Source organism: Vicia villosa, linkage group LG3, assembly GCF_029867415.1.
Source record: "Vicia villosa cultivar HV-30 ecotype Madison, WI linkage group LG3, Vvil1.0, whole genome shotgun sequence".
NCBI lineage: Eukaryota > Viridiplantae > Streptophyta > Magnoliopsida > Fabales > Fabaceae > Vicia > Vicia villosa.
Window position 1 is genome coordinate 102560089 of NC_081182.1, and position 13753 is coordinate 102573841.

The following is a 13753-nucleotide window of genomic DNA, read 5'->3' on the forward strand; positions in this document are numbered from 1 at the left end:
CCTAGCAATGGGGGGTTTAGCTACTCATAGTAATATTCGAAGAATTAAAAATAAAGATGATAAAAATTACAAAAATTAGGGAAGGCTTTGATCTTCAATTGCGATTGCCGTTGAAAATCTCCGCTCTCCGAAACCCTTGTTAGCTTCTCTTCTTCACCGTAGAATTCTTCAATATGATCCAAGATAATCCAAAAAAATCTCAAACTAGGACTAAGTAGTGTTAGGTTACATTCCATTCATGTAAAAAGTCGAAAACGCCCTTAATGAGACTTGAAATAATGAAACAGCTAAAAAAAACAATTTCTGGCCGCAGCAGCTGATGCGGCCGTGTCCCACGACGCTGGCGCCAGCGTTAGCCTCTGTTTTCTCTTAAAAAGGCTCTTTTTCCATGTATTAGCTGACACGGCCGTGTCCCACGACGCTGGCGCCCGTGTCAGCTCCCAACATCATTTTTTTCCTTTTCCAGCTGACGTGGCCGTGTCCCACGACGCTGGCGCCCGTGTCAGCTTCTTTCCTTGCAATTTTGGCTTTGTTTTCTTCTGTTCTCGTCCCATTTTTTTGGAGATTCTTCCTTACACCTGAAATAACCAATAACTACCACCAAAGTGATCAAAAGTAACTATTCTACTAAAAATTACCACTAACAATTAGATTAACAAAACATGAAAGAATTACTTAAAACAAAGAACAAACCATTCACAGTGTTACCGAAATGGCCGATTTTTACCAAATAAATTGCGGAGTATAAGTGAAATTGGTGACTGATCACTACCTAAGAAGGCTCTTGGAAAGGACAATGAATGTCTTAGAAAAGACTACCTAGAAAGGTTCTTAGAAAAAGAATGTCTTAAAGAAGACCACCTGGAGAGATTCCTGGAAAGGATGATGAATGTATTAGCAAAGACTACCTAGAAAGGCTCTTAGAAAAAGAGTGTCTTAAAGAAGACTACCTGGAGAGGTTCCTAGAAAGGATGACAATTCGCCTTAAGGAAGACTACCTGAAGAGGTTCCTAGAAAGGATCGTAAGATTTGTTTTAAAGAAGACTACCTAAAAAGGTGTGGTGTAATGTATCAACCAATGCATGACTTATATGTATTTGCATGATGCTCCAATGATAGGTTGTTCATGACCAAAGCGTATATAGTTCGTTCGCTAATGTTGTAAGGTTGTTGGATGCTAGCGCGATTTCCCAATACCTGTTTTTTGAACTTTGAAGATCGTAGTTAGGAGAAAGATTGATTCGAGGTCGTAAAGTATGAAGATGTCTTTTCCTTTTATCGTGCGCCTTGCTCTGGTTTGACCCTTTGAATTACTCCACGCCTTTGAATTTTCGAAGTTCTCCACGTATTTAACCCTTTGAGGTTCTTCACACCTTTAACCTTTTGAGGTTTTGTATGGATTTGATATCCAATGCCCCAGTTTTTAATGGGAACAGGTGCCTATGATCCCCAAGTCATGAGGGAAGTGCCCCGGGAAATAACCTTGTCATATGCTTCGACGTTTAGATTGAAGGGTATGCCCTTGATTTCCAGGATATGGAGGGTTATCCATAGTGTTCTATCCTTTTGAATTTATCGCATGTTTGACATGCCCCTGATTGTTATTGCTTCGAGATGCGACCCAGGTCGATTGAACCTTAAGATGAATGCCCCTAGTTAATAGGATGTTTGATCGTATGCCCCTGTAATCCTTGAGATTTTGCCCCTGTTTAGGAGAACCCTCTGGACGTGGTTTCCCCATTCAAGAGTCTTTATTTGAAATGGTTGCCTTTGATTAACCAATTTCGAGATCTCCTCGATGCTAAGTGTATACTCGTAGATGACGTTGTACCCTTTAAGAAGTAACTCCAATGCGATGCGTATGCATGTTTTGAAATCGAAGTCCGTTATGAATTAAGACTGGATAATTAGAAATGAATGCTTGAAGAAGCGTAATGGTTAGAAATAGTTTTAACAAACCTAGGAGTCAGTATAACAAAATCCTGCTTAATATGCTTTCGTAGTTAACCTTGCCTCAATTAGGACTTTTGAATGTTGTAACTTGGCCTGGTTCGTGGTTTAAGAAACAACGGATATAAGGCTCAAAATTTATTTAACCCAACCCTTTCTCCTTGATGTTCTCCAAATCCTAAAAATTCGCTTAATCCAATGAATGTGCTTTGTTTGTAAGAGAATCGTTTCAGTTCTGATGTTGAGAAGAAGCCTTAGTAGAGATCCAAGCACCGATGAAAAATGTGTAGAGATCCAAGCATTATTGGGAAGCTTCGATGATTTAGTAGTCACAAGATTATCCTTCGTATTTTGCTTTCGTTTTTATTCTATCCCATGTTCTTGCATGAACCAATTCCTTTGAGTTTGATCCATCGGGATGCCCTAATTTTTGCCTAAGTCATTTTTGTTTTCATGGAATTTTCCATTTTGACTTAGCAGGCGCTTTCCTCCCTTTTTTATTGAATGCTCCTTTTGAAATATTGATCCTTGGATATTGAATGTTGTGACTGCCATGCTGACTTTGATTTGTAAGCTTCGACTTTGATACTTCCTCGATCTTGAATGATGTGTTAAGGAAGAAGATGTTGTGAATGTTATCTCCATTGTTTCCTCAATCTTGAATGAACGCGAGAAAGAAGATATGCTTGAACCTTTGCTTGATCCTTAGGCTTGAACCCTTGCTTAAACCTTGCTTGGATTGACTGATTCTCTTGACACCCAAAATACACCATTGAATTAATTGAAATCTACCCTGCCCCTGATTGAAATCAAGGTTTATTTGAAAAGTAGAAACAAACTCCAGCTCCTAGCTCGAGGGGTGACGAGGGATTAACATCCTTATATCTCCACTGTTTAAGAATTGAAACAATGCTTGTACATCGTCGGTTCGGTCTTACCTTGAAAGCATATGTTTAGCGAGACTTAGTTATTTGTATTCGTCATTCTCCCTCAAGTTTGTTAATAATTGGGAGTGATAATTTGAAATGGAAGGTCGTAGTAATGCAAGAGCGAAGTGAATGGATTGATTTCAAACATGCATGATTATTTTATTGAATTACTATTCAAAAAGGTACAACGTTTTACACCAAATAATACTTTATGATCGTAGAAGTTACAACTTGAAATGATAAACCTATTGATCCTAGGGGCAATCTCCTTTGCAAATCAGTTGACCTTGTTTTACTCCTTAGTTCATGGACTTGTAGGAGTAAAGGGTAATCTTGAATTTTCCTTGAGCACGTCAATCCTGTCGGGAATGAATTGTTAGTGGTGGGTTTTCGTCGTATCGGAACTTCATGAGTTTCCTTTGACTGAACCTCTTTTGCTTTCTCTAAGGGTAGTATCACACCGTTCGCAATCTTCGGAGTTCGTAGATTGATGAAGAAAACTTATGACCCTTTTACCCCTCGGTGGGGAGTTAACATATGTCGCCTTCCCTCCATCGTAGCTATGCATCTTTGTTCAGGGTATTGCCCCAGTTGGACTGACTCTTGCCCCCAAGTTATCGTAGAGCGTCCTTGTAATGTTTGCTATGTTCTAAGATGAACCCCTTTATGACTAGATACCCCTTGAGTGTATCTACGAGGGAACTTCTTTGTTGAACTAATCCTAGCTCGACGATAACCTTTGTTGTATTTATAATACTATTACGACAAGGCATGGACATGCGGAAGGCATGGTGAAAGACATTCCCTTTTTTCATTCGTATGACCAAGCTCATCCCCAATAATTTATCTTCCTTTCTCCATAGTTTGCGATCCCTTTGATTTTTCTTCGCGAGTCTCGGGAAATCGGCTAGCACGGTAAGTGTGGATGCGGGCGAAGATAGAAATGCAAATGTAAATGTACGAAAATGCAAATGCATGCGTATGCGAGAGACTCCTTGTATTATAACTCCCTGTATGCAATGCAGACGTGTGACGCATAATCCTAGGGATAACCTTAGAGGCGACATTAGACCCTAGTGAAATCTTTGCAAGATAGATGTTATGACACGCCAATGGAAATCCCTTAGATTAGGGAGTATGCAGAAGGTAGCGGCTGGTGATCGTTCAAGACAGTCACCAAATCTCATGGCCATCGAGAGGTCGTTCGACTTGTACCAATGAAGTTGTCCCTCGTGGGAAGGTTCTGTATGCGGAACACAACCTATCTAAGGACGATATCGGATGAAGAGAAATCCCTACAGGCTAGGGATGAAAGATGTATATATGGAAATCCAAACCCTACAAATTAGAGGGTACGCGGGAATAAGCACGGGGTGACCGTTCAAGACATTCACTAGATCTCATGGCCATCGAGAGGCCAATCGACGTATGCTAACAAAGATGTCCTTCGTATGAAGGATGCATTTTTAGAAATAGAATCCCTACAGGCTAGGGGATGCGTAGATGTAAGCATGGGGTGACTGTTCAAGACAGTCACTAGGTCTCATGGCCATCGAGAGGCCAATTGACGTGCATAAATGGAGGTGTCCTTCGTGGGAAGGACATGGTCTTGGAAATAGAGTCCCTGCAGGCCAGGGAACGCGTAGGAGTACCTGCAAAAATTAAAATGTAGGACATTCGCAGTATATGAATTGCAAACATATAATAAAACACATAAGCACAAAAGCCCTAGGTTCATAGGTTCGGCATGACGGCTTAGGGAGGCTACCCTTCCCATTGGTATGTTCTAGAAGGTCTCATGGGGTCGTTTGTAGCCTCCGAGACTTTTTGTCTCTTTGGATTTTAGAACAACTCATTTATCCATGAGGTTCGAGTTTTTGGGGTAGGTTCCCAGAGAGATCAGCCAAATACCAAGTCTTGCCCTCAACAAGGTCAAGCCTCGTATTGGACATTTCCGGATATTCAACCCACTCTGAGTGGAATTATCAATAAGACTCGTAGGCGATTCAAGTCCCCCCTGGTCTTAAGGATAATTCCCACACTTAGGTTTTAACGCAATTTATATAACCCAGAAATACAGTAAAACAAATAAGCAATTAAATAAATATTTAAATTGCTGTAAAAAAATTACGGTAATTTAAGACTGTAAATAAATAAATAAAATTAAATTTAAATATTTAAAAGAACTAACCTCGAAATCCGGCTGCTTATAATTAAAAAAATGCAATAAAACAAACAGATATTCAAATAAATAAATATTCAATTAAATTACTGTAAATAAATGGAATTGCGGTAAATAAATGAAATGGCAAATAGATAAATAAATAAATAAATATTAAATATTTATAAAAAATAAATAAACCCTAAAATGGCGAATTAGCCAAACCTTAAAAAAATTTTGCCAAAAACCTGAATAATTTCCCAAAAACCTAAACCCTGCCAAAACCTATAGGAGCATAATAATTTACAATTTTGTTATCACTTCTCCCCAGCAGAGTCGCCAGCTGTAGCAACCTGCTCTAAAAATTAAATTTAGAGTCGCCACCTATTCTACCAGGGCGAATAGGGAACCCTACGCAGTTTAAAGATCTGGGTAAGATTATTATAATCAGGTCGAGGGAAGGTGTTAGGCGCCCTCAACCCTTTCCCAAGGTTTTAAGTCTAAGGTACAGTTTTATGGCTAAATATTCAGGTTTAATAGCTAAGGAAATGAAAAGGGCGAAATGTAAGATTTGAACTGAATGGAGGTTTTAGGGAAGGGGACTCGCCTCGTTACCAAGTGCCTACGTACCTCCTTATGGATGATCAGAGTCTACGTAGTTCGGGGCACAGGGTTGTACGCCTTAGAATTGACTATGAATGTATGAAGGCATTTTGAATTGCCTTATCGTAGTTTTGAAGTTTGTGTTTTGCAAGGTATTTTGAATTACCTGATCGAAGTGATGAAAATCTGTAGTTTCGTGGTTTAGTGTGTTTTAAATGTGTTTGAATTTGGCGTACAACCCTGGTTTTAATTTGCACTATTAATCGCAATGATCAATAGGTTTGATCACCATAATTAATAGATTAGTAGAAAATTGCTGGCAATTCTAATCGATTGATTCGATTATCACTTTTAGCAAATGGATGTATTTTAATTATTTAAATTATTAATTTATCGTTATCCCCCATAATCAATAGGTTTGATTACGAATAATAACGAATTTGATAAAGGGGGGAATGCTAATCATCGTAACCAATATATTTGGTTAAAACCATTTAGCAAAATAATATTTATTTTTATTTTAATTTAATTGATAATTAAATGATTATTACCCACCGCGATCAATTGATTTAATCAAAGAGAATAAAATTCTAAGGTTGTGGCCAAGGGGCCAGTGGGATTGGGCAAACCCTAACGCCTTATAAACTTTTCTTGGGTTGTTGTGATTTATAATTAAAGTTGATTAAAATTAATTAAATCGAATTAATCGAGGAAATAATCGGGAAAATAATTGGGACAATCCTAATGTTAATTATAGTCCTAAACCTAATTTAACACCTTAACCCTAATTATATTATTAACTTAATTAAACATAAATAATTAATTAATAATTAATCTACATATCTAAATGATAAGATAAATAAAATAAATAAAAAAAATGTATAGAACCTGGTTTTGATCGTATGTGGTGGCTCTCTGAGGCTTCATGATGGTGCTGCATCCAGGCGCACAAGATCAAGGAGATGGGAGATCCAGCGGCCAATGGCTGGGGGCGTATGATGTTCACGCATAGAGGACGCAGCACTGGATCTATGTTTAAATATATTGTAAAAGAAAATATCAAAACCTGGGAATCAAACCCATGTAACTACGCTCCATACCAAGGATCTATTGCCAGCTACGCTGCTTTGTCACGCTGTTAATGAAACGAAACGACAAAAGGAAAAACAAAAAATTAGCTGTCAACGGGGCAGTCTGTAACACCCCGATATCCGCTGCACGCATCAACCGTGTTGGCCAACCGAGCATGTTACCGGCTTAATCAATAATCCCCCTAGGTCCGCTTATCGGCTGCCCAGGAAATATTGTTTTTGCTTCCCGCAGGAATCGAACCATGTACCTAGGGGTTAGTACATATTCATAGCAATTTCTGCTACCAATTGAGCTAGTAGCTCAGGTGGTAGCAGGAATTGCTATGAATATGTACTTATCCCCTAGGTACATGGTTCGATTCCTGCGGGAGGCAAAAACAATATTTTCCTGGGCAGCCGGTAAGCGGACCTAGGGGGGATTATTGATTAAGCTGGTGACATGCTTTGTAGGCCGGAAGCCCCGCGGGGTAAGCGGAAATCCAGGGTGTTACACAGTCAAACAACAACAAGCTTGGGCGCCACATGTCACTGATGGACGAATGAGAGGAGGAGAGAGGAACTCGATATCGAATTCATCCAATCAGGACGCTCCAACCGGCCACGCATGCATTGACAAGAGACTGAGTTCTTCAAACCACCGTCGACGGTGGCCCCTTCATCTTCTCCGGCGAGGAGGTTTCGGGAATCCTGCAAAACTCAACCAAAAAGCACAAACAAATAGCCCAGATCCCCTAATTTGATTGCTGCAAATGCAACGGTGTGGTTAGTTTTGACTAAAATGGCCTGCAATTATGAGAACGAAGAAGTCGAAGCTTAAGACCTCAACAATGGTGCAACCAAGTTTCTGCGTTAGAACTTAAAAATGATGATCGTAGATGATTCTAAACATCATTGTGAGCATAAATATGGGGCTGAATATGAAGCATAACGCGTGAGGTGTGAATTTGAAGCTATGGAAATTCTTACCAATGGTGCAACACGAGTATGAGCAATCTGTTGTGTTGCACGCTCTAACAATAACTGGGAATCGTACCTGAAACCTTTAAGAACCTGAATGGACGACTGGAATTGATTGAAACCTCCTCGAAAAGAAATTCACACAAGCCCTAGTTTCCTTTATCTTTTGCAACGTGAACCCTAGTTCCTTGTCTCCCAATTTCGTCCCCAAAAAAACCCCCCTTGTGGCTGTGTAACACCCTTCTAATACCCCGCATAAATAATAAATAATAATCAGAGTAAACATGAAAAGGGCATTACAACTTCCAAATAATTAAACAATAATACTCATGTCATGCCATAAAGGAGAACGTCAACCAAATTTATTCAGATTAATCATGTTAACACAGCGGAATTATCTATAACATCTGAATAACAAACAACCAAGTCACAGACTTAAAGCGTCAACATAAAAATCCATCCAAAATAAAAAGTTCAGCAAATAATTCTAAACGACGCCCCCAGTGTTACACGACCAGAGCATGACACGGACCCAACTGACTCAAACACTACTTGACGAGCTAATCCTCACCAAGTACGAGAGCTACTCCTCAATCTGAAAAATAACAACAGTAAGGGTGAGTCTCATTCACATTTAACTAATGTTATAAGATATAGATAATAAAATATCATTTCACATGCCATTCACCCAATTACAGTTATGATCAGATTCAAACCATACCATCAACAAGCAAACAATCAAATTAACACATATTATAACATTGGACAATCTTCCATTCATGTTATAATAGCAAAATAGCCTAATACAATGCAACTACATGCATGTGGTACCAAAATCTGGGATAACCCAACTCACCGACCCACCATCGTCAAGGATACGGTAACACCCACTCACTAATTCCACACAATGGGAATTAGCTACCACTGATCCACCATCGTCAAGGACCAGCCACAAAATGATTATGAATGCATGCATCAACCATAACATGCTCATCACCCACATACATCGATCAATGTCATAATCATCAATAAAACACATATTTCATACCAACAATACATGTATAATAAACACCAGTTATAACCACCTCATCATACAGGTAAGACATTCATTAGTGTACCTATAAGCATATCCCACCACAACAAATAAGATCGAGTTTTTAAAAAATTATTCAAGCCACAACTCAAAACACCATTTGATTGTATAAATTATTTGATTAGCTTCGCTGTACTCGAAACGGCACCAAAATCCGGTTTACGGTTTAAAAGTTACACATTTTTAAAAATTTTTAAAATGGACAGTCGCAACAACTAACAGCACGCGGCGCCACACACGGTTCGCGGCGCGGAACGAATAGGAACTACGCCTTCGCGGCGCAAACAAAGGTTCGCGGCGCGGAACGAATAAAAACTACGCCCTCGCGGCACGGTCATATGTTCGCGGCGCGTACTGAGCGCAACAAAGCTTCCTGGCCTTCTGTCAAGCTGTTCGCGGCGCCAACTCCTGGACGCGGCGCGAACTGGCGAATCCCAGCGCTCCGAATAGCAGAAAACAGCCTGCGATTTTACCCTTCCTTCACCAAATCATTACCAATTCAATCCATTCCAATCAGATTTTCGCATACAGTACAACAAACACATATTATAGCACATTATAATACATTTAAACCATCCAAATAACACCATTACACGAATCAGCATATTCATTACGTGTAAATCCTCCCAAAACCTAACATTTCTACAACCTAAGCACAATCCAATTGGTACGGATAACACGATCAATTCTATCATATTATCTATAATCCCATAATAGAAGATAAACGGAAGAGTCCCCCCTTACCTGAAGGTTGATTCTTCGTTCCTCCTCGGTCGCACTTCTCCGTTCCTTTTCTCTTTTCACGTTCAGACTTCTTTTCCCAATACTGTAACCTTCTCTATTCTACCACTCCTTCTATTTTATTAAGAATAAAATAAAATTATTTTAATTAGTAATAGGGCCTACCAATGCACCCCCTCCCTTACTAACCACAACTCAAGCCCAATTGCTTAATTCCTCATAATTCAATTAATTTAATTAAATTAAATTATGAAAATAAATGGAGTGTTACAACTCTCCCCCACTAAATAGTTTTCGTCCTCAAAAACATACCTTAGGCAAATAACTCTGGATAGGAATCCTTCATCTGACTCTCCAATTCCCAAGTCACATTCCCACCTGCTGGTCCTCCCCAAGCTACTTTGACCAGTGCTATCTCCTTGCCACGCAATTGTTTCAGCCTTCGGTCTTCAATCCTCATAGGCAAAGTTTCAACTGTCAGATTGTCCTTTACCTGTACATCATCGACTTGGATCACATGAGATGGATCAGCAATGTATTTCCTCAACTGTGATACGTGGAATACATCATGCAGATTCGCAAGCGTCGGTGGCAACGCAATATGATACGCCACTTCTCCTACCCTCTCCGTAATCTGGAACGGACCAATGAATCGCGGAGTCAACTTCCTTGATTTCAGTGCTCTACCAACACCAGTTGTGGGGGTCACCCTCAAGAACACATGATCTCCTGCTTGAAATTCAAGTGTCCTCCTTCTTTTATCATGATAACTCTTCTGACGACTCTGAGAAGTCTTCATCTTCTCCTGAATCATCTTGATCCTTTCTGTTGTCTCCTGAACAATTTCCGGTCCAATCACGGCACTTTCGCCAGATTCATACCAACATAAAGGCGTTCTACACCTCCGACCATACAAAGCTTCAAACGGAGCCATACCAATACTCGAGTGAAAACTATTATTGTAAGTAAATTCGATCAAGGGTAGATAACTATCCCAAGCACCGCCCCTTTCCAACACACAAGCACGCAACAAATCTTCTAGTGATTGAATAGTTCTTTCCGTCTGTCCATCCGTCTGCGGATGATAAGCAGAACTCAATCTCAGCTTAGTACCCAAAGCCCTCTGCAAACCTTCCCAGAATCTGGATGTAAACCTTGGATCTCTATCCGACACGATACTCGAAGGAATACCATGTGAACTCACTACCCTGTCAATATACAATTGAGCCAGCTTCTCCATTGGGTAATCCATTCTCATTGGTATAAAGTGAGCAGACTTTGTCAACCTGTCTACAATAACCCAAATAGCTTCACAATTCTTCACCGTCCTCGGCAAACCTGAAACAAAATCCATAGATATACTATCCCACTTCCATTCTGGAATAAATAACGGTTGCATAGCTCCATACGGTTTCTGATGCTCAATCTTCGACTTCTGGCAAGTCAGACAAGCATAGACAAATTCAGCTATTTCCTTTTTCATTCCAGGCCACCAAAACAGCTTCTTTAAGTCATGATACATCTTGGTAGCACCAGGATGAATACTCAATCCGCTACGATGTCCTTCTTCAAGAATACTCTTCCTCAATTCGGCAACATCAGGAACACAAACACGATTACCAAACCTCATTATACCATTCTCGTCGATTCTGAATTCACCTCCTTTATCTTGATTAATCAGAGCCAACTTATCAACCAACTCTACATCAGTCTTCTGACCTTCTCGGATTTCCTCAAGAATACTACTAGTCAGTTTCAGCATACCCAATTTAACACTGGTAGGAGTGTCTTCACATACTAAACTCAAATCTCGGAATTGCTCAATTAAATCCAATTCTCTCACCATAAGCATAGACATATGCAAGGACTTCCTACTCAATGCATCGGCAACAACATTTGCTTTACCCGGATGATAATTCAGTTCAAAATCATAATCCTTGAGAAATTCTAACCATCTTCTTTGTCTCATATTCAACTCTTTTTGGTCAAAGAGGTACTTCAAACTCTTGTGATCACTAAATACTTCAAACCTTGAACCATATAGGTAATGCCTCCACAACTTCAACACAAACACCACTGCTGCCAACTCTAAGTCATGAGTCGGATAGTTTCTCTCATGCACCTTGAGTTGTCTCGACGCATAAGCGACTACCTGTTGATTCTGCATCAGTACACCTCCTAATCCTGACAACGAAGCATCACAATACACAACAAAAGATTCCGCCGGATTCGGCAAAATCAAGATCGGCGCACTAGTCAACCTCTTCTTCAACTCTTGGAATCCTTCTTCACATTTCGAATCCCAAACAAACGCTTGACCCTTCCTAGTCAACTTAGTTAACGGTAATGCTAACTTTGAAAAACCTTCAATGAACTTTCTATAGTAACCCGCAAGACCAAGGAAACTACGGATTTCGGAAACTGACCTCGGAGCTTCCCACTGAGACACTGCTTCTACTTTCGTTGGGTCAACGGTAATACCATCCTTAGAAATTACATGCCCAAGAAAGCTCACTTCGTTTAACCAGAACTCACACTTTGACAGTTTTGCATAAAGTTTCTTTTCCTTCAATAGTTCCAATACCACTCTAAGATGATCCGCATGCTCTTTTTCATTCTTAGAATATATCAAAATATCATCAATAAATACTACTACGAACTGATCCAGAAAATGATGGAAGATCCTATTCATATACTCCATGAAAACCCCCGGCGCATTGGTTACTCCAAATGGCATCACTGTATATTTGTAATGACCATACCTCGTTCTAAATGCTGTTTTCTGAATATCGTCCGTCTTCACCCGAATCTGATGATATCCCGACCTTAAGTCAATTTTGCTGAACACACATGCTCCAACTAGTTGATCCATCAAGTCATCAATCCTCGGCAAGGGATACCGATTCTTGATAGTAACCTTGTTTAGTTGTCTGTAATCCACACACAACCTCATTGAACCTTCTTTCTTCTTCACTAGTAACACCGGTGCACCCCACGGTGAGACACTAGGACGAATAAATTTCTTCTCAAGTAAATCTTCCAATTGGTTCTTCAACTCATTCAATTCCGATGCCGACATACGATAAGGTGCCATCGACACAGGATTAGTTCCAGGAATTAGTTCAATAGCAAATTCTACTTCCCTCTCTGGCGGCAATTCTCTTACATCTTCTGGAAAGACTTCTGGAAATTCACATACTACCGGTAAGTCACTACTCACCGCTTTCTTTTTCACTTCCATGGATGCAATCAACATGAACACGACAGCCCCGTCCTTCATTGCTTCATCCACTTGTCTAGCCGTCATCGCTAAATCCTCAGCACCGACATCTTCAGGAAAAATAACCGTCTTCGTGAAACAATTGATATGAACCCGATTAAATTGCAACCAATTCATACCCAAGATAACATCAAGTTGTTCCAACGGAAGGCACACTAAGTCCATTCCGAATTCTCTACCAAAAATATCAATTGGACAGTTCAAACAAGCGAACGAAGTAGTCACTGAACCCGACGCAGGAGTGTCAATGACCATACTTCCATTAATCTCAGATATTTCCAAATTCAGTCGTTTAGCACAATCCAATGAAATAAACGAGTGAGTTTCCCCAGTATCTATTATTGCAATTAAAGGAGTGCCATGGATAAAACACGTACCTTTAATCAACCGATCATCTGGAGTAGTCTCTGAACCAGATAAGGCGAACACCTTACCACCAGCTTGATTCTTCCTCGGCTTAGGACACTTAGGACTGATATGACCTTCTTCCCCGCAGTTGAAACAAGTTACAGTGTTCCCTTTGCACTCAATAGCAATGTGACCTGCCTTTCCACATCTATAGCACTTCTTTTCCTCACTCTTGCATTCGTGAATGCGATGTCCAGGTTCTCCACACTTGAAGCACTTAATAGGGGCACTAGAGTCTCCCCCACTAGGCTTCTTCCAGCCTCCAGCTTTCTGGTTACCCTTACCATAAGGCTTACCACGATCCATATGCTTTTTCCCTTTCCTGTCGACTAACTCGCGAGAGTGCGACGACTTCAGTTTAATATTGTCCTCTTCAAAGATTCGGCTGCAGTCAACCAAATCGACAAACCTGCGAATCCTCTGGTATCTGATACCCTGTTTAATCTCATCGCGGAGGCCATTCTCAAACTTAACACACTTCGAGAATTCACTAGCCTCATCATTATTGTAGTGGACATAATACTTTGCTAGCTCAACAAA